Here is a 22161-nt window from a genome sequence, read left to right as displayed (position 1 = left end):
GAACACAGAGAGTGAGGGACACAGAGAGAGTGAGGTACACCGAGAGTGAGCGACACAGCGAGAGCGAGGGACACAGAGAGAGGGAGGGACACAGAGAGAGCGAGGGACACACAGAGCGAGGGACAAAGAGAGAGAGAGGGACACACAGAAAGGGAGGGACACAGACAGAGCGAGGGTCACAGACCGAGCTACACAGAGAGCGCGAGGGACACAGAGAGAGCGAGGGACACAGAGAGTGTGGGACACAGAGAGCGAGAGACACAGAGAGTGAGGGACACAGAGAGTGAGGGACACAGAGAGTGAGGGACACAGAGAGTGAGGGACACAGAGAGTGAGGGACACACAGAGCGAGGGACACAGAGAGTGTGGGATACAGAGAGCGAGGGACACAGAGAGCGAGTAGCACAGAGCATGAGGGACACAAAGAGTGAGGGACACAGAGAGCGAGGGACACAAAGGGCAAGGGACACAGGGAGTGTGGGACACAGAGAGTGTGGGACACAGAGAGCGAGGGACACAGAGAGCAGAGAGAGAGCGAGGGACACAGAGAGCCAGGGACACAGAGGGAGCGAGGGACACACAGAAAGGGAGGGACACAGACAGAGCGAGGGTCACAGACCGAGCCACACAGAGAGCGCGAGGGACACAGAGAGAGCGAGGGACACAAAGAGCGAGGGACACAGAGCACGAGGGACACAGAGAGCGAGGGACACAGACAGTGTGGGACACAGAGAGCGAGGGACACAGAGAGTGAGGGAAACAGAGAGTGAGGGAAACACAGAGCGAGGGACACAGAGAGTGTGGGACACAGAGAGCGAGGGACACAGAGAGCGAGTAGCACAGAGCATGAGGGACACAAAGAGTGAGGGACACAGAGAGTGTGGGACACAGAGAGTGTGGGACACAGAGAGCGAGGGACACAGAGAGCGAGGGGCACAGAGAGCGAGGGACACACAGAGAGCGAGGGACACACAGAGAGCGAGGGACACACAGAGAGCGAGGGACACAGAGAGAGCGAGGGACACCAGAGAGCGAGGGACACAGAGAGAGCGAGGGGCAGAGAGAGCGCGAGGGACACAGAGAGCGCGAGCGACACAGACACCGGGAGGGACACAGAGACCGCGAGGGACAGAGAGAGAGTGGAGGATACAGAGAGAGCGAGGGTCACAGAGAGCAAGGGACACAGAGAGCGAGGGACACTTAGAGAGTGAAGGATACAGAGAGTGAGGGACACACTGAGAGAGTGTGGGACACAGAGAGCGCGAGGGGCACAGAGAGCGCGAGGGGCACAGAGAGCGAGGGACACAGAGAGCGAGGGACACAGAGATAGCGAGGGACACAGAGATAGCGAGGGACACAGAGAGCGAGGGACACAGAGAGAGCCAGGGACACTGAGAGAGCGAGGGACACAGAGAGTGTGGAACACAGTGAGTGAGGGACACAGAGAGAGCGAGGGACACAGAGAGCGAGGGACACAGAGAGCGAGGGACACACAGAGAGAGCGAGGTGCACAGACAGAGCAAGGGACACAGAGAGAGCAAGGGACACAGAGAGAGCGAGGGACATAGAGAGCGAGGGACGCACAGAGAGAACGAGGGACACAGAGAGCGAGGGACACAGAGAGCGAAGGAAACACAGAGAGAGTGAGGGACACAGAGAGTGAGGTACACAGAGAGCGAGGGAAACAGAGAGAGCGAGGGACACAGAGAGCGAGGGACACACAGAGAGAGCGAGCGACACAGAGAGCGAGGGACACAGAGAGCGAGGGACACACAGAGAGAGCGAGGTGCACAGACAGAGCAAGGGACACAGAGAGAGCAAGGGACACAGAGAGAGCGAGGGACATAGAGAGCGAGGGACGCACAGAGAGAACGAGGGACACAGAGAGCGAGGGACACAGAGAGCGAGGGACACACAGAGAGACTGAGGGACACAGAGAGAGCGAGGGACACAGAGAGAGTGAGGGACACAGAGAGAGTGAGGGACACAGAGAGAGTGAGGGACACAGAGCGAGGGACACAGACAGAGCGAGGGACACAGAGAGTGAGGGACACAGAGAGAGTGAGGGACACAGAGCGAGGGACACAGACAGAGCGAGGGACACAGACAGAGCGAGGGACACAGAGAGAGCGAGGGACACACAGAAAGGGAGGGGCACAGAGAGAGTGAGGGACACAGAGCGCGAGTGACACAGAGAGAGCGAGGGACACAGAGAGCGAGGGACACAGAGAGCGAGGGACACACAGAGATAGCGAGGGACACAGAGAGTGAGGGACACACAGAGAGAGTGTGGGACACAGAGAGAGTGAGTGACACAGAGAGAGAGTGTTGGACACAGAGAGTGAGGGACACAAAGACAGAGCCATGGACACAGAGAGAGCGAGGGACACAGAGAGCGAGGGACACACAGAGAGAGCGAGGGACACAGAGAGCGAGGGACACACAGAGAGAGTGTGGGACACAGAGAGAGTGAGAGACACAGAGAGACTGAGGGACACAAGGAGAGCGAGGAACACAGAGAGAGCGAATGACACAGAGAGCGAGGGACACAGAGAGCGAGGGACACAGAGAGTGAGGGACACAGAGAGTGAGGGACACAGAGAGAGTGAGGGACCCAGAGGGAGCAAGGGACGCAGAGAGAGCGAGGGACGCAGAGAGCGCGAGGGACACAGAGAGTGAGGGACACAGAGAGAGTGAGGGGCACAGAGAGTGAGGGACACTGAGAGCGAGGGACACACAGAGAGAGCGAGAGACACAGAGAGTGAGGGACACAGAGAGAGTGAGGGACCCAGAGAGAGCGAGGGACACAGAGAGCGAGGGACACACAGAGAGAGCGAGAGACACAGAGAGTGAGGGACCCAGAGGGAGCAAGGGACCCAGAGAGAGCGAGGGACGCAGAGAGCGCGAGGGACACAGAGAGTGAGGGACACAGAGAGAGTGAGGGGCACAGAGAGCGAGGGACACAGAGAGCGTGAGGGGCACAGAGAGCGCGAGGGACACAGAGAGCGAGGGACACACAGAGAGAGTGAGGGACACAGAGAGTGTGGAACACAGAGAGCGAGGGACACAGAGAGAGCGAGGGTCACAGAGAGAGCGAGGGACACAGAGAGAGTGAGGGACACAGAGAGAGCGAGGGACACAGAGAGAGAGCGAGGGACACAGAGAACGAGGGACACACAGAGAGAGCGAGGGACTCAGACAGAGCAAGGGACACAGAGAGAGTGAGGGACACAGAGAGCGAGGGAAACAGAGAGAGTGAGGGACACAGAGAGTGAGGAACACAGAGAGCGTGGGAAACAGAGAGAGCGAGGGACACAGAGAGCGAGGGACACACAGAGAGAGCGAGGGACACAGACAGAGCAAGGGACACAGAGAGAGTGAGGGACACAGAGAGTGAGGAACACAGAGAGCGTGGGAAACAGAAAGAGCGAGGGACACAGAGAGCGAGGGACACACAGAGAGAGTGAGGGACACAGAGAGTGTGGAACACAGAGAGCGAGGGACACAGAGAGAGCGAGGGACACAGAGAGAGCGAGGGACACAGAGAGAGTGAGGGACACAGAGAGAGTGGGGGACACAGAGCGCGGGACACAGACAGAGCGAGGGTCACAGAGAGCAAGGGACACAGAGAGTGAGGGACACAGAGAGTGAGGGACACAGAGAGAGTGAGGGACCCAGAGTGAGCGAGGGACCCAGAGAGAGCGAGGGACGCAGAGAGCGCGAGGGACACAGAGAGTGAGGGACACAGAGAGAGTGAGGGGCACAGAGAGTGAGGGACACAGAGAGCGAGGGACACACAGAGAGAGCGAGAGACACAGAGAGTGAGGGACACAGAGAGAGTGAGGGACACAGAGAGCGAGGGACACACAGAGAGAGTGTGGGGCACAGAGAGCGCGAGGGACACAGAGAGTGAGGGTCACAGAGAGCAAGGGACACAGAGAGTGAGGGAAACAGAGAGAGCGAGGGACACAGAGAGTGAGGGTCACAGAGAGAGTGAGGGACACAGAGAGTGAGGGACACAGAGAGTGAGGAACACAGAGAGCGAGGGAAACAGAGAGAGCGAGGGACACAGAGAGCGAGGGACACACAGAGAGAGTGAGGGACACAGAGAATGTGGAACACAGAGAGAGCGAGGGACACAGAGAGAGCGAGGGACACAGAGAGAGTGAGGGACACAGAGAGAGTGGGGGACACAGAGCGAGGGACACAGACAGAGCGAGGGACACAGACAGAGCGAGGGACACAGAGAGAGCGAGGGACACACAGAAAGGGAGGGACACAGAGAGAGCGAGGACACAGAGAGCGAGGGACACAGAGAGCGAGGGACACACAGAGAGAGTGAGGGACACAGAGAATGTGGAACACAGAGAGAGCGAGGGACACAGAGAGTGTGGGACACAGAGAGCGAGAGACACAGACAGTGAGGGACACAGAGAGTGAGGGACACAGAGAGTGAGGGACACACAGAGCGAGGGACACAGAGAGTGTGGGATACAGAGAGCGAGGGTCACAGAGAGCAAGTTGCACAGAGCATGAGGGACACAAAGAGTGAGGGACACAGAGAGCGAGGGACACAGAGAGCAGAGAGAGAGCGAGGGACACAGAGAGCCAGGGACACAGAGGGAGCGAGGGACACACAGAAAGGGAGGGACACAGACAGAGCGAGGGTCACAGACCGAGCTACACAGAGAGCGCGAGGGACACAGAGAGAGCGAGGGACACAAAGAGCGAGGGACACAAAGAGCGAGGGACACAGAGCACGAGGGGCACAGAGAGCGAGGGACACAGAGAGCAAGGGACACAGAGAGTGAGGGACACAGAGAGCGAGGGACACAGAGAGTGAGGGAAACAGAGAGTGAGGGAAACACAGAGCGAGGGACACAGAGAGTGTGGGACACAGAGAGCGAGGGACACAGAGAGCGAGTAGCACAGAGCATGAGGGACACAAAGAGTGAGGGACACAGAGAGTGTGGGACACAGAGAGTGTGGGACACAGAGAGCGAGGGACACAGAGAGCGAGGGACACAGAGAGCGAGGGACACAGAGAGTGAGGGGCACAGAGAGCGAGGGACACAGAGAGAGCGAGGGACACACAGAGAGCGAGGGACACAGAGAGAGCGAGGGACACACAGAGAGCGAGGGACACAGAAAGAGCGAGGGGCAGAGAGAGAGCGAGGGACACAGAGAGCCAGGGACACAGAGAGAGCGAGGGACACACAGCGAGCGAGGGACACAGAGAGAGCGAGTGACACAGAGAGCGCGAGGGACACAGAGAGCGCGAGCGACACAGACACCGGGAGGGACACAGAGACCGCGAGGGACAGAGAGAGAGTGGGGGACACAGAGAGAGCGAGGGTCACAGAGAGCAAGGGACACAGAGAGCGAGGGACACTTAGAGAGTGAAGGATACAGAGAGTGAGGGACACACTGAGAGAGTGTGGGACACAGAGAGCGAGTGACACAGAGAGCGCGAGGGGCACAGAGAGAGCGAGGGACACAGAGAGAGAGCGAGGGACACAGAGAGAGTGCGAGGGACACAGAGAGCGAGGGACACACAGAGAGAGCGAGGGACACAGACAGAGCAAGGGACACAGAGAGAGTGAGGGACACAGAGAGAGTGAGGGACACAGAGAGCGAGGGACGCAGAGAGAGCGAGGGACACAGAGAGCGCGAGGGACACAGAGAGCGAGGGACACAGAGAGTGAGGGACACAGAGAGCGAGGGACACACAGAGAGAGCGAGGGACACAGAGAGTGAGGGACACAGAGAGCGAGGGACACAAAGAGCGAGGGACACAGAGAGTGAGGGACACAGAGAGAGTGAGGGACCCAGAAGGAGCGAGGGACCCAGAGAGAGCGAGGGACACAGAGAGAGAGCGAGGGACACAGAGAGAGAGCGAGGGACACAGAGAGCGAGGGACACACAGAGAGAGCGAGGGACACAGACAGAGCAAGGGACACAGAGAGAGTGAGGGACACAGAGAGTGAGGAACACAGAGAGCGAGGGACACAGAGAGTGAGGGACACAGAGAGAGTGAGGGACCCAGAGGGAGCGAGGGACCCAGAGAGAGCGAGGGACGCAGAGAGCGCGAGGGACACAGAGAGTGAGGGACACAGAGAGAGTGAGGGGCACAGAGAGTGAGGGACACAGAGAGCGAGGGACACAGAGAGCGAGGGACACACAGAGAGAGCGAGGGACACACAGAGAGAGTGAGGGACACCGAGAGTGAGGGACACAGAGAGCGAGGGACACAGAGAGAGAGCGAGGGACACAGAGAGAGAGCGAGGGACACAGAGAGCGAGGGACACACAGAGAGAGCGAGGGACACAGACAGAGCAAGGGACACAGAGAGAGTGAGGGACACAGAGTGAGGAACACAGAGAGCGAGGGAAACAGAGAGAGCGAGGGACACAGAGAGCGAGGGACACACAGAGAGAGTGAGGGACACAGAGAGTGTGGAACAGAGAGAGCGAGGGACACAGAGAGAGCGAGGGACACAGAGAGAGTGAGGGACACAGAGAGAGTGGGGGACACAGAGCGAGGGACACAGACAGAGCGAGGGTCACAGAGAGCAAGGGACACAGAGAGTGAGGGACACAGAGAGTGAGGGACACAGAAAGAGTGAGTGACCCAGAGGGAGCGAGGGACCCAGAGAGAGCGAGGGACGCAGAGAGCGCGAGGGACACAGAGAGTGAGGGACACAGAGAGAGTGAGGGGCACAGAGAGTGAGGGACACAAAGAGCGAGGGACACACAGAGAGAGCGAGAGACACAGAGAGTGAGGGACACAGAGAGAGTGAGGTACACAGAGAGCGAGGGTCACAGAGAGCGAGGGACACAGAGAGAGTGAGGGACACTTAGAGAGTGAAGGATACAGAGAGTGAGGGACACACTGGGAGAGTGTGGGACACAGAGAGCGAGTGACACAGAGAGCGCGAGGGGCACAGAGAGCGCGAGGGACACAGAGAGCGAGGGACACAGAGAGAGAGCGAGGGACACAGAGAGAGAGCGAGGGACACAGAGAGAGTGAGACACACAGAGAGAGCGAGGGACACAGACAGAGCAAGTGACACAGAGATAGTGAGGGACACAGAGAGTGAGGAACACAGAGAGCGAGGGAAACTGAGAGAGCGAGGGACACAGAGAGCGAGGGACACACAGAGAGAGTGAGGGACACAGAGAGCGAGGGACACAGAGAGTGTGGGACACATAGATCGAGGGACACCGAGAGTGTGGAACACAGAGAGTGCGAGGGACACAGAGAGAGCGAGGGACACAGAGAGAGGGAGGGACACAGAGAGAGTGAGGGACACAGAGAGAGTGGGGGACACAGAGCGAGCGAGGGACTTAGAGAGAGCGAGGGACACACAGAAAGGGAGGGACACAGAGAGAGTGAGGGACACAGAGAGAGCGAGGACACAGAGAGCGAGGGCCACAGAGACCGAAGGACACACAGAGAGAGCGAGGGACATAGAGAGCGAGGGACACACAGAGAGAGTGTGGGACACAGAGAGAGTGAGAGACACAGAGAGAGTGAGGGACACAGAGAGCGAGGGACACAGAGAGCGAGGGACACAGAGAGTGAGGGACACAGTGAGAGTGAGGGACCCAGAGGGAGCGAGGGACCCAGAGAGAGCGAGGGACGCAGAGAGTGCGAGGGACACAGAGAGCGAGGGACACACAGAGAGAGTGAGGGACACAGAGAGTGTGGAACACAGAGAGCGAGGGACACAGAGAGAGCGAGGGACACAGAGAGCAAGGGACACAGAGAGTGAGGGACACAGAGAGTGAGGGACACAGAAAGAGTGAGGGACCCAGAGGGAGCGAGGGACCCAGAGAGATCGAGGAACGCAGAGAGCGCGAGGGACACAGAGAGTGAGGGACACAGAGAGAGTGAGGGGCACAGAGAGTGAGGGACACAAAGAGCGAGGGACACACAGAGAGAGCGAGAGACACAGAGAGTGAGGGACACAGAGAGAGTGAGGGACACAGAGAGCGAGGGTCACAGAGAGCAAGGGACACAGAGAGTGAGGGACACTTAGAGAGTGAAGGATACAGAGAGTGAGGGACACACTGAGAGAGTGTGGGACACAGAGAGCGAGTGACACAGAGAGCGCGAGGGGCACAGAGAGCGCGAGGGACACAGAGAGCGAGGGACACAGAGAGAGAGCGAGGGACACAGAGAGAGAGCGAGGGACACAGAGAGAGTGGGACACACAGAGAGAGCGAGGGACACAGACAGAGCCAGGGACTCAGAGAGAGAGCGAGGGACACACAGAGAGAGCGAGGGACACAGACAGAGCAAGGGACACAGAGAGAGTGAGGGACACAGAGAGTGAGGAACACAGAGAGCGAGGGAAACACAGGGAGCGAGGGACACAGAGAGCGAGGGACACACAGAGAGAGTGAGGGACACAGAGAATGTGGAACACAGAGAGTGCGAGGGACACAGAGAGAGCGAGGGACACAGAGAGAGCGAGGGACACAGAGAGAGTGAGGGACACAGAGAGAGTGGGGGACACAGAGCGAGGGACACAGACAGAGCGAGGGACACAGACAGAGCGAGGGACTTAGAGAGAGCGAGGGACACACAGAAAGGGAGGGACACAGAGAGAGTGAGGGACACAGAGAGCGCGAGTGACACAGAGAGAGCGAGGACACAGAGAGCGAGGGACACAGAGAGCGAGGGACACACAGAGATAGCGAGGGACACAGAGAGTGAGGGACACACAGAGAGAGTGTGGGACACAGAGAGAGTGAATGACACAGAGAGAGAGTGTGGGACACAGAGAATGAGGGACACACAGACAGAGCCATGGACACAGAGAGAGCGAGGGACACAGAGACCGAAGGACACACAGAGAGAGCGAGGGACATAGAGAGCGAGGGACACACAGAGAGAGTGTGGGACACAGAGAGAGTGAGAGACACAGAGAGAGTGAGGGACACAGAGAGCGAGGGACACAGAGAGCGAGGGACACAGAGAGTGAGGGACACAGAGAGAGTGAGGGACCCAGAGGGAGCGAGGGACCCAGAGAGAGCGAGGGACGCAGAGAGTGCGAGGGACACAGAGAGTGAGGGACACAGAGAGAGTGAGGGGCACAGAGAGTGAGGGACACAGAGAGCGAGGGACACACAGAGAGAGCGAGAGACACAGAGAGTTAGGGACACAGAGAGAGTGAGGGACACAGAGAGCGAGGGACACAGAGAGCGAGGGACACAGAAAGAGTCAGGGACACAGAGAGTGAGGGCCACAGAGAGCGTGAGGGACAGAGAGTGAGTGAGGGACACAGAGAGAGTGAGGGTCACAGAGAGTGAGGGGACAGAGAGAGTGAGGGACACAGAGAGTGAGGAACACAGAGAGTGAGGGACACAGAGAGAGTGAGGGACACCGAGAGTGAGCGACACAGGGAGAGCGAGGGACACAGAGAGAGGGAGGGACACAGAGAGAGCGAGGGTCACAGAGAGCGAGGGACACAGAGAGAGCAAGGGACACAGAGAGAGTGAGGGACACGGAGAGTGAGCGACACAGGGAGAACGAGGGACACAGAGAGAGGGAGGGACACAGAGAGAGCGAGGGACACACAGAGCGAGGGACACAGAGAGTGTGGGACACAGAGAGCGAGGGACACAGATAGTGTGGGACACAGAGAGTGTGGGACACAGAGAGCGAGTAGCACAGAGCATGAGGGACACAAAGAGTGAGGGACACAGAGAGCGAGGGACACAAACGTCAAGGGACACAGAGAGTGTCGGACACAGAGAGTGTGGGACACAGAGAGCGAGGGACACAGAGAGAGCGAAGGACACAGAGAGTGCGAGGGACTCAGAGAGTAAGGGGCACAGAGAGCGAGGGACACAGAGAGAGCGAGAGACACAGAGAGAGCGAGGGACACACAGAGAGCGAGGGACACACAGAGAGCGAGGGACACAGGGAGAGCGAGGGGCAGAGAGAGAGTAAGGGACACAGAGAGCCAGGGACACAGAGAGAGCGAGGGACACACAGCGAGCGAGGGACACAGAGAGAGCGAGGGGCAGAGAGAGAGCGAGGGACACAGAGAGCGAGGGACACAGAGAGCGAGGGACACAGAGAGCGAAGGACACAGAGAGCGAAGGACACAGAGAGCACGAGTGACACAGAGAGCGCGAGGGACACAGAGAGTGCGAGCGACACAGACACCGGGAGGGACACAGAGACCGCGAGGGACAGAGAGAGAGTGGGGGACACAGAGAGAGCGAGGGTCACAGAGAGCAAGGGACACAGAGAGCGCGAGCGACACAGACACCGGGAGGGACACAGAGACCGCGAGGGACAGAGAGAGAGTGGGCGACACAGAGAGAGCGAGGGTCACAGAGAGCAAGGGACACAGAGAGCGAGGGACACTTAGAGAGTGAAGGATACAGAGAGTGAGGGACACACTGAGAGAGTGTGGGACACAGAGAGCGAGTGACACAGAGAGCGCTAGGGACACAGAGAGCGCGAGGGACACAGAGAGCGAGGGACACAGAGAGTGTGGAACACAGAGAGAGTGTGGGACACAGAGAGAGCGAGGGACACAGAGAGCGAGAGAAACAGATATAGCGAGGGACACAGTAAGCGAGGGACACACAGAGAGAGTGAGGGACACAGGGAGTGTGGAACACAGAGAGCGAGGGACACAGAGAGAGCGAGGGACACAGAGAGAGTGAGGGACACAGAGAGAGTGAGGGACACAGAGCGAGGGTCGCAGACAGAGAGAGGGACACAGGGAGAGCGAGGGACCCAGAGGGAGCGAGGGACCCAGAGAGAGCGAGGGACGCAGAGAGCGCGAGGGACACAGAGAGTGAGGGACACAGAGAGAGTGAGGGGCACAGAGAGTGAGGGACACAGAGAGCGAGGGACACACAGAGAGAGCGAGAGACACAGAGAGTGAGGGACACAGAGAGAGTGAGGGACACAGAGAGCGAGGGTCACAGAGAGCAAGGGACACAGAGAGCGAGGGACACTTAGAGAGTGAAGGATACAGAGAGTGAGGGACACACTGAGAGAGTGAGGGACACAGAGAGAGAGCGAGGGACACAGACAGCGAGGGACACACAGAGAGAGCGAGGGACACAGACAGAGCAATGGACACAGAGAGAGTGAGGGACACAGAGAGTGAGGAACACAGAGAGCGAGGGAAACAGAGAGAGCGAGGGACACAGAGAGCGAGGGACACACAGAGAGAGTGAGGGACACAGAGTGTGGAACACAGAGAGCGAGGGACACAGAGAGAGCGAGGGACACAGAGAGAGCGAGGGACACAGAGAGAGCGAGGGACACAGAGAGAGTGAGGGACACAGAGAGAGTGGGGGACACAGAGCGAGGGACACAGACAGAGCGAGGGTCACAGAGAGCAAGGGACACAGAGAGTGAGGGACACAGAGAGTGAGGGACACAGAGTGAGTGAGGGACCCAGAGGGAGCGAGGGACCCAGAGAGAGCGAGGGACGCAGAGAGCGCGAGGGACACAGAGAGTGAGGGACACAGAGAGAGTGAGGGGCACAGAGAGTGAGGGACACAAAGAGCGAGGGACACACAGAGAGAGCGAGAGACACAGAGAGTGAGGGACACAGAGAGAGTGAGGGACACAGAGAGCGAGGGTCACAGAGAGCAAGGGACACAGAGAGTGAGGGACACTTAGAGAGTGAAGGATACAGAGAGTGAGGGACACAATGAGAGAGTGTGGGACACAGAGAGCGAGTGACACAGAGAGCGCGAGGGGCACAGAGAGCGCAAGGGACACAGAGAGCGAGGGACACAGAGAGAGCGCGAGGGACACAGAGAGAGCGCGAGGGACACAGAGAGCGAGGGGCACAGAGAGCGCGAGGGACACAGAGAGCGAGGGGCACAGAGAGCGCGATGGACACAGACAGAGCAAGGGACACAGAGAGAGTGAGGGACACACAGAGAGAGCGAGGGACACAGACAGAGCAAGGGACACAGAGAGAGTGAGGGACACAGAGAGTGAGGAACACAGAGAGCGAGGGAAACAGAGAGAGCGAGGGACACAGAGAGCGAGGGACACACAGAGAGAGTGAGGGACACAGAGAATGTGGAACACAGAGAGAGCGAGGGACACAGAGAGAGCGAGGGACACAGAGAGAGCGAGGGACACAGAGAGAGTGAGGGACACAGGGAGAGTGGGGGACACAGAGCGAGGGACACAGACAGAGCGAGGGACACAGACAGAGCGAGGGACTTAGAGAGAGCGAGGGACACACAGAAAGGGAGGGACACAGAGAGAGTGAGGGACACAGAGAGCGCGAGTGACACAGAGAGAGCGAGGACACAGAGAGCGAGGGACACAGAGAGCGAGGGACACACAGAGATAGCGAGGGACACAGAGAGTGAATGACACAGAGAGAGAGTGTGGGACACAGAGAATGAGGGACACACAGACAGAGCCATGGACACAGAGAGAGCGATAGAGACAGAGAGCGAAGGACACACAGAGAGAGCGAGGGACATAGAGAGCGAGGGACACACAGAGAGAGTGTGGGACACAGAGAGAGTGAGAGACACAGAGAGAGTGAGGGACACAGAGAGCAAAGGACACAGAGAGCGAGGGACACAGAGAGTGAGGGACACAGAGAGAGTGAGGGACCCAGAGGGAGCGAGGGACCCAGAGAGAGCGAGGGACGCAGAGAGTGCGAGGGACACAGAGAGTGAGGGACACAGAGAGAGTAAGGGGCACAGAGAGTGAGGGACACAGAGAGCGAGGGACACACAGAGAGAGCGAGAGACACAGAGAGTGAGGGACACAGAGAGAGTGAGGGACACAGAGAGCGAGGGACACAGAGAGCGAGGGACACAGAAAGAGTCAGGGACACAGAGAGTGAGGGCCACAGAGAGTGTGAGGGACAGAGAGTGAGTGAGGGACACAGAGAGAGTGAGGGTCACAGAGAGTGAGGGGCACAGAGAGAGTGAGGGACACAGAGAGTGAGGAACACAGAGAGTGAAGGACACAGAGAGAGTGAGGGACACCGAGAGTGAGCGACACAGGGAGAGCGAGGGACACAGAGAGAGGGAGGGACACAGAGAGAGCGAGGGACACAGAGAGCGAGGGACACAGAGAGAGCAAGGGACACAGAGAGTGCGAGGGACTCAGAGAGTGAGGGGCACAGAGAGCGAGGGACACAGAGAGAGCGAGAGACACAGAGAGAGCGAGGGACACACAGAGAGCGAGGGACACAGGGAGAGCGAGGGGCAGAGAGAGAGTAAGGGACACAGAGAGCCAGGGACACAGAGAGAGCGAGGGACACACAGCGAGCGAGGGACACAGAGAGAGCGAGGGGCAGAGAGAGAGCGAGGGACACAGAGAGCGAGGGACACAGAGAGCGAGGGACACAGAGAGCGAAGGACACAGAGAGCGAAGGACACAGAGAGCGAAGGACACAGAGAGCACGAGTGACACAGAGAGCGCGAGGGACACAGAGAGTGCGAGCGACACAGACACCGGGAGGGACACAGAGACCGCGAGGGACAGAGAGACAGTGGGGGACACAGAGAGAGCGAGGGTCACAGAGAGCAAGGGACACAGAGAGCGAGGGACACTTAGAGAGTGAAGGATACAGAGAGTGAGGGACACACTGAGAGAGTGTGGGACACAGAGAGCGAGGGACACAGAGAGCGAGGGACACAGAGAGTGTGGAACACAGAGAGAGTGTGGGACACAGAGAGAGCGAGGGACACAGAGAGAGCGAGGGACACAGAGAGCAAGGGACACAGAGAGAGCGAGGGACATAGAGAGCGAGGGACGCACAGAGAGAACGAGGGACACAGAGAGCGAGGAAAACACAGAGCGAGTGAGAGACACAGAGAGTGAGGAACACAGAGAGCGAGGGAAACAGATATAGCGAGGGACACAGTAAGCGAGGGACACACAGAGAGAGTGAGGGACACAGGGAGTGTGGAACACAGAGAGCGAGGGACACAGAGAGAGCGAGGGACACAGAGAGAGCGAGGGACACAGAGAGAGTGAGGGACACAGAGAGAGTGAGGGACACAGAGAGAGTGAGGGACACAGAGAGAGTGAGGGACACAGAGAGAGGGTCACAGACAGAGCGAGGGACACAGAGAGAGCGAGGGACTCAGGGAGTGTGGAACACAGAGAGCGAGGGACACAGAGAGAGCGAGGGACACAGAGAGAGCGAGGGACACAGAGAGAGTGAGGGACACAGAGAGAGTGAGGGACACAGAGAGAGTGAGGGACACAGAGCGAGGGACACAGACTGAGCGAGGGACACAGAGAGAGCGAGGGACACAAAGAGCGAGGGACACAGAGCACGAGGGACACAGAGAGCGAGGGACACAGAGAGTGAGGAAAACAGAGAGTGAGGGACACAGAGAGAACGAGGGACACAGAGAGTGAGGCACACAGAGAGCGAGGGACCCAGAGAGCGATTAACACAGAGAACGAGGGACACAGAGAGTGAGGGACACAGTGCACGAGGGACACAGAGAGCGCGAGGGACACAGAGAGCCCGAGGGACACACAGAAAGGGAGGGACACAGACAGAGCGAGGGTCACAGACCGAGGGACACTGAGAGAGCGAGGGACACAGAGAGAGCGATGGACACCGAGAGAGCGAGGGACACAGAGAGAGCGAGGGACACAGCGAGAGCGAGGGACACAGCGAGAGCGAGGGACACAGCTAGAGCGAGGGACACAGAGAGAGCGAGGGACACATGGAGGAAGAGGGACACAGAGAGAGCGAGGGACACAGAGAGAGCGAGGGACACAGATAGAGCGAGGGACACATGGAGGAAGAGGGACACAGAGGGAGCGAGGGACACACAGAGAGCGAGGGACACAGAGAGTGAGGGACACAGAGAGCAAGGGACACAGCGAGAGAGAGAGAGGGACACAGAGAGTGAGAAACAGAGAGCGCGAGGGACACAGAGAGAGCGAGGGACACAGAACGTGAGGGATACAGAGAGTGAGGTACACAGAGAGCGAGGGACACAGAGAGCGAGTAACACAGAGCACGAGGGACACAGAGAGAGCGAGGGACACAGAGAGAGCGAGGGACACAGAGAGAGCGAGGGACACAGAGAGAGTGAGGGACACAGAGAGAGCGAGGGACACAGACAGAGCGAGGGACACAGAGAGAGCGAGGGACTCAAAGAGCGAGGGACTCAAAGAGCGAGGGACACAGAGCACGAGGGACACAGAGAGCGAGGGACACAGAGAGTGAGGGAAACAGAGAGTGAGGGACACAGAGAGAACCAGGGACACAGAGAGTGAGGCACACAGAGAGCGAGGGACACAGAGAGCGAGGGACCCAGAGAGCGATTAACACAGAGAACGAGGGACACAGAGAGTGAGGGACACAGTGCACGAGGGACACAGAGAGCGTGAGGGACACAGAGAGCCCGAGGGACACACAGAAAGGGAGGGACACAGACAGAGCGAGGGTCACAGACCGAGGGACACTGAGAGAGCGAGGGACACAGAGAGAGCGATGGACACAGAGAGAGCAAGGGACACAGAGAGCAAGGGACACAGCGAGAGCGAGGGACACAGAGAGAGCGAGGGACACAGAGAGAGCGAGTGACACAGCGAGAGCGAGGGACACAGCTAGAGCGAGGGACACAGAGAGAGCGAGGGACACATGGAGGAAGAGGGACACAGAGAGAGCGAGGGACACAGAGAGAGCGAGGGACACAGATAGAGCGAGGGACACATGGAGGAAGAGGGACACATGGAGGAAGAGGGACACAGAGAGTGAGGGACACAGAGAGCAAGGGACAGAGCGAGAGAGAGAGAGGGACACAGAGAGTGAGAAACAGAGAGCGCGAGTGACACAGAGAGAGCGAGGGACACAGAACGTGAGGGATACAGAGAGTGAGGTACACAGAGAGCGAGGGACACAGAGAGCGAGTAACACAGAGCACGAGGGACACAGAGAGAGCGAGGGACACAGAGAGAGCGAGGGACACAGAGAGAGCGAGGGACACAGAGAGAGCGAGGGACACAGAGAGAGTGAGGGACACAGAGAGAGGGACACAGACAGAGCGAGAGACACATAGTGAGTGAGGGACACAGAGAGAGTGAGGGACACAGAGAGAGTGAGGGACACAGAGAGAGTGACACAGAGAGAGCGAGGGACACAGAGAGAGTGAGGGACACAGAGAGAGTGAGGGACACAGAGAGAGTGAGGGACACAGAGAGAGTGAGGGACACAGAGAGAGGGACACAGAGAGAGCGAGCGACACAGAGAGAGTGAGGGATACAGAGAGAGTGAGGGACACAGAGAGAGGGACACAGAGAGAGCGAGGGACACAGAGAGAGTGAGGGACACAGAGAGAGGGACACAGACAGAGCGAGAGACACAGAGAGAGCGAGGGACACAAAGAGCGAGGGACACAGAGCACGAGGGACACAGAGAGCAAGGGACACAGAGAGTGAGGGAAACAGAGAGTGAGGGACACAGAGAGAACGAGGGACACAGAGAGTGAGGCACACAGAGAGCGAGGGACCCAGAGAGCGATTAACACAGAGAACGAGGGACACAGAGAGTGAGGGACACAGTGCACGAGGGACACAGAGAGCGCGAGGGACACAGAGAGCCCGAGGGACACACAGAAAGGGAGGGACACAGACAGAGCAAGGGTCACAGCGAGAGCGAGGGACACAGAGAAAGCGAGGGACACAGAGAGAGCGAGGGACACAGCGAGAGCGAGGGACACAGCTAGAGCGAGGGTCACAGAGAGAGCGAGGGACACATGGAGGAAGAGGGACACAGAGAGAGCGAGGGACACAGAGAGAGCGAGGGACACAAATAGAGCGAGGGACACATGGAGGAAGAGGGAAACAGAGGGAGCGAGGGACACACAGAGAGTGAGGGACACAGAGAGCAAGGGACACAGCGAGAGCGAGGGACACACAGAGAGTGAGGGACACAGAGAGTGAGGGACACAGAGAGCAAGGGACACAGCGAGAGAGAGAGAGGGACACAGAGAGTGAGAAACAGAGAGCGCGAGGGACACAGAGAGAGCGAAGGACACAGAACGTGAGGGATACAGAGAGTGAGGTACACAGAGAGCGAGGGACACAGAGAGCGAGTAACACAGAGCACGAGGGACACAGAGAGAGAGAGGGACACAGAGAGAGCGAGGGACACAGAGAGAGCGAGGGACACAGAGAGAGCGAGGGACACAGAGAGTGAGGGACACAGAGAGAGTGAGGGGCACAGAGAGTGAGGGACACAGAAAGCGAGGGACACAAAGAGAGTGAGGGACACAGAGAGTGAGGGTCACAGAGAGACTGAGGGACACAGAGAGCGAGGGACACAGAGAGCGAGGGACACAGAGAGAGCCAGGGACACAGAGAGTGCGAGGGACACAGAGAGAGCGAGGGACACAGAGAGAGCGAGGGACACACAGCGAGCGAGGGACACAGAGAGAGCGAGGGACAAACTGAGAGCGAGGGACACAGAGAGCGAGGGACACAGAGAGAGCGAGGGACACAGAGGGAGTGAGCGACACAGAGAGCGCGAGGGACACAGAGAGCAAGGGACACAGAGAGCGAGGGACACTTAGAGAGTGAAGGATACAGAGAGTGAGGGACACACTGAGAGAGTGTGGAACACAGAGAGCGAGTGACACAGAGAGCGCGAGGGACACAGAGAGCGCGAGGGACACAGAGAGCGAGGGACACAGAGAGTGTGGGACACAGAGAGCGAGGGACACAGAGAGAGCGAGGGACACAGAGAGAGCGAGGGACACAGAGAGCGCGAGGGACACAGAGAGCGAGGGACACAGAGAGTGTGGAACACAGAGAGCGAGGGACACAGAGAGAGCGAGGGACACAGAGAGCGAGGGACACAGAGAGTGTGGGACACAGAGAGAGCGAGGGACACAGAGAGTGAGGGACACAGAGAGCGAGGGACGCAGAGAGTGCGAGGGACACAGAGAGCGCGAGGGGCACAGAGAGCGCGAGGGACACAGAGAGCGCGAGGGATACAGAGAGCGAGGGACACACAGAGAGAGCGAGGGACACAGACAGAGCCAGGGACACAGAGAGAGCGATGGACACAGAGAGTGTGGGACACAGAGAGCAAGGGACACAGCGAGAGCGAGGGACACAGAGAGAGTCACCGACACAGAGAGTGAGGGCCAGAGAGAGAGTGAGGGACAGAGAGAGAGTGTGGGGCACAGAGAGAGTGAGGGACACAGAGAGCGAGGGACATAGAGAGCGAGGGACACAGAGAGAGTCACCGACACAGAGAGTGAGGGCCAGAGAGAGAGTGAGGGACAGAGAGAGAGTGAGGGACACCGAGAGTGTGGGACACAGAGAGAGTGAGGGACACAGAGAGAGCATGAGGGGCACAAAGAGTGAGGGACACAGAGAGCGAGGGACACACAGAGAGAGCGAGGGACACAGAGGGTGTGGGACACAGAGAGAGTGAGGGACACAGAGAGAGCATGAGGGGCACAAAGAGTGAGGGACACAGAGAGCGAAGGACACACAGAGAGAGCGAGGGACACAGAGGGTGTGGGACACAGAGAGAGTGAGGGACACAGAGAGCGAGGGACACAGAGAGCGAGGGACACAGAGAGAGTCACCGACACAGAGAGTGAGGGCCAGAGAGAGAGTGAGGGACAGAGAGAGAGTGAGGGACACAGAGAGAGCGAGGGACACAGAGAGCGAGGGACCCAGAGAGAGCAAGGGACACAGAGAGAGTGAGCGACTTAGGGAGAGCGAGGGACACAGAGAGAGTGAGGGACACAGAGAGAGCGAGGGACACAGAGAGCGCGAGGGACACAGCGAGAGCGAGGGACACACAGAAAGGGAGGGACACAGACAGAGCGAGGGTCACAGACCGAGCTACAAAGATAGCGCGAGGGACACAGAGAGAGCGAGGGACACAAAGTGCGAGGGACACAGAGCACGAGGGACACAGTGAGAGCGAGTGACACAGAGAGTGAGGGACACAGAGAGAGTGAGGGACACAGAGAGAGCGAGGGACATATAAGAGCGAGGGACACACAGAGAGAGCGATGGACACAGAGAGCGAGGGACCAGAGAGCGAGGGTCACACAGAGATAGAGGGACACACAGAGAGCGAGGGACACAGAGAGCGAGGGACACACAGAGAGAGCGAGGGACACAGACAGAGCCAGGGACACAGAGAGAGTGAGGGACATAAAGAGCGAGGGACACACAGAGAGAACGAGGGACACAGAGAGCGAGGGACACAGAGAGCTAGGGTCACACAGAGAGAGTGAGGGACACAGAGAGCGAGGGACACAGAGAGAGCGAGGGACACAGAGAGCGCGAGTGACACAGAGAGAGCGAGAGACACAGAGAGCGAGGGACATAGAGAGCGAGGGACACAGAGCGCGAGGGACACTGCGAGCGCGAGGGACACTGCGAGCGCGAGGGACACACAGAAAGGGAGGTACATAGACAAAGCGAGGGACACAGACAGAGGGACACAGTGAGATCGAGGGACACAGAGAGAGCGAGGGACACAGAGAGCGAGGGACACAGAGAGCGAGGGACACAGAGAGAGCCAGGGACACAGAGAGCGCGAGGGACACAGAGAGCGTGAGGGACACAGAGAGCGCGAGGGGTACAGAGAGCGCGACGGACACAGTGAGCGAGGGACACAGACAGTTTCGGACACAAAGAGCGAGGGACACAGAGTGAGTGAGGGACACAGAGAGTGAGGATCACAGAGAGCGAGGGACACAAAGAGCGCGAGGGACACAGAGAGCGCAAGGGACACAGAGAGCGTGAGGGACACAGAGAGAGCAAGGGACACAGCGAGAATGAGGGACACAGCGAGAGTGAGGGACACAGCGAGAGTGAGGGACACAGAGTGAGGGAGGGACACACAGAGAGCGAGGGACACAGAGAGAGCGAGGGACACACAGAGAGCGAGGGACACAGAGAGCGAGGGACACAGAGAGAGCGAGGGACACACAGAGAGCGAGGGTCACAGAGAGCGAGGAACACAGACCGAGGGACTCAGACAGAGCGAGGGACACAGAGTGAGCGAGTGACACAAAGAAAGGGAGGGACAGAGAGAGAGAGCGAGGGACACAGACAGAGCCAGGGACACAGAGAGAGCCAGGGACACAGAGAGCGAGGGTACCACACAGAGAGAGCGAGGGACACAGAGACTGAGGGACACAGAGAGCACGAGGGACACAGAGAGAGCGAGGGACACAGAGTGAGTGAGGGACACAGAGAGTGAGGGACACAGAGAGCGAGGGACACAGAGAGCGAGGGACACAGAGAGCGAGGGACACAGAGAGCGCGTGGGACACAGAGAGCGCGAGGGACACAGAGAGCGCGAGGGACACAGAGAGCGTGAGGGACACAGAGCGATGGACAGAGAGAGAGGGACAGAGAGGGACACAGCGAGTGAGAGTGGGACACAGAGAGAGAGGGACACAGCGAGAGAGACAAAGAGAGGGGGACATGTAGGGGGAGAGGGTCACAGAGAGCGAGGGACACAGAGAGAGCGAGGGACACAGCGAGAATGAGGGACACATCGAGAGTGAGGGACACAGAGAGCGAGGGACACAGAGAGAGCGAGGGACACACAGAGTGCAAGGGACACAGAGAGAGCGAGGGGCACACAGAGAGCGAGGGACACAGAGAGAGCGAGGGACACACAGAGTGCAAGGGACACAGAGATAGCGAGGGACACACAGAGAGTGAGGGACACAGAGAGCGAGGGACACAGGGAGCGCGAGCGACACAGAGAGCGCGAGGGACACAGAGAGCGCGAGACACACCGAGAGCGCGAGGGACACAGAGAGCGCGAGGGACAGAGAGAGAGTGGGGGACACAGAGAGAGCGAGGGACACAGAGAGCGAGGAACACAGAGAGCGAGGGACACAGGGAGAGTGAGGGACACACAGAGAGCGACGGACACAGAGAGCGAGGGACACAGAGAGCAAGGGACACAGAGAGTGAGGGACACAGAGAGCGAGGGACACAGAGAGAGCGAGGGACACAGAGAGAGCGAGGGACACAGAGAGAGCGAGGGACACAGAGAGAGCGAGGGACACAGAGAGCGAGGGACACAGTGAGCGAGGGACACAGAGAGAGCGAGGGACACAGAGAGAGCGAGGGACACAGAGAGCGAGGGACCCAGAGAGCGATTAACACAGAGAACGAGGGACACAGAGAGTGAGGGACACAGTGCACGAGGGACACAGAGAGCGCGAGGGACACAGAGAGCGTGAGGGACACAGTGAGCGCGAGGGACACAGAGAGCGAGGGACACAGAGAGTGTGGGACACAGAGAGTGAGGGACACAGAGAGTGAGGGACACAGAGTGAGAGAGGGACACAGAGATTGAGGGACACAGAGAGCGAGGGACACAGAGAACGAGGGACACAGAGAGCGCGACGGACACAGAGAGCGCGAGGGACACAGAGAGCGCGAGGGACACAGAGAGCGCGAGGGACACAGAGAGCGCGAGGGACACAGAGAGCGAGGGTCACAGAGAGCGAGGGTCACAGAGAGAGCGAGGGACACAGAGAGAGCGAGGGACAAACAGAGAGCGAGGGACACAGAGAGCGAGGGACACAGAGAGCACGAGCGACACAGAGAGCGCGAGGGACACAGAGAGCGGGGGACACAGAAAGAGCGAGGGACACACAGAGAGCGAGGGACACAGAGAGAGCGAGCAACACACAGAGAACTAGGGACACAGAGAGAGCGAGGGACACAGAGAGAGCGAGGGACACAGAGAGCGAGGGACACAGAGAGCGAGGGACACAGAGAGCGAGGGACACAGAGAAAGGGAGTGACATAGGCAGAGCGAGGGACACAAAACCAGGGACACAGGGAGAGCGAGGGACACAGAGTGAGCGAGGGACACAGAGAGAGCAAGGGACACAGAGAGAGTGAGGGACACAGAGAGAGCGAGGGACACAGAGAGAGCGAGGGACACAGAGAGAGCAAGGGACACAGAGAGAGTGAGGGACACAGAGAGAGCGAGGGACACAGAGAGAGCGAGGGACACAGAGAGAGCAAGGGACACAGAGAGAGTGAGGGACACAGAGAGAGCGAGGGACACAGAGAGAGCGAGGGACACAGAGAGAGCGAGGGACACAGAGAGCGAGGGACACAGAAAGGGAGGGACACAGAGAGCGAGGGGCACAGAGAGAGCGA

Source organism: Scyliorhinus torazame, unplaced genomic scaffold (genome assembly GCF_047496885.1).
Source record: "Scyliorhinus torazame isolate Kashiwa2021f unplaced genomic scaffold, sScyTor2.1 scaffold_208, whole genome shotgun sequence".
NCBI lineage: Eukaryota > Metazoa > Chordata > Chondrichthyes > Carcharhiniformes > Scyliorhinidae > Scyliorhinus > Scyliorhinus torazame.
Note: the sequence above shows the minus strand (reverse complement) of the source record.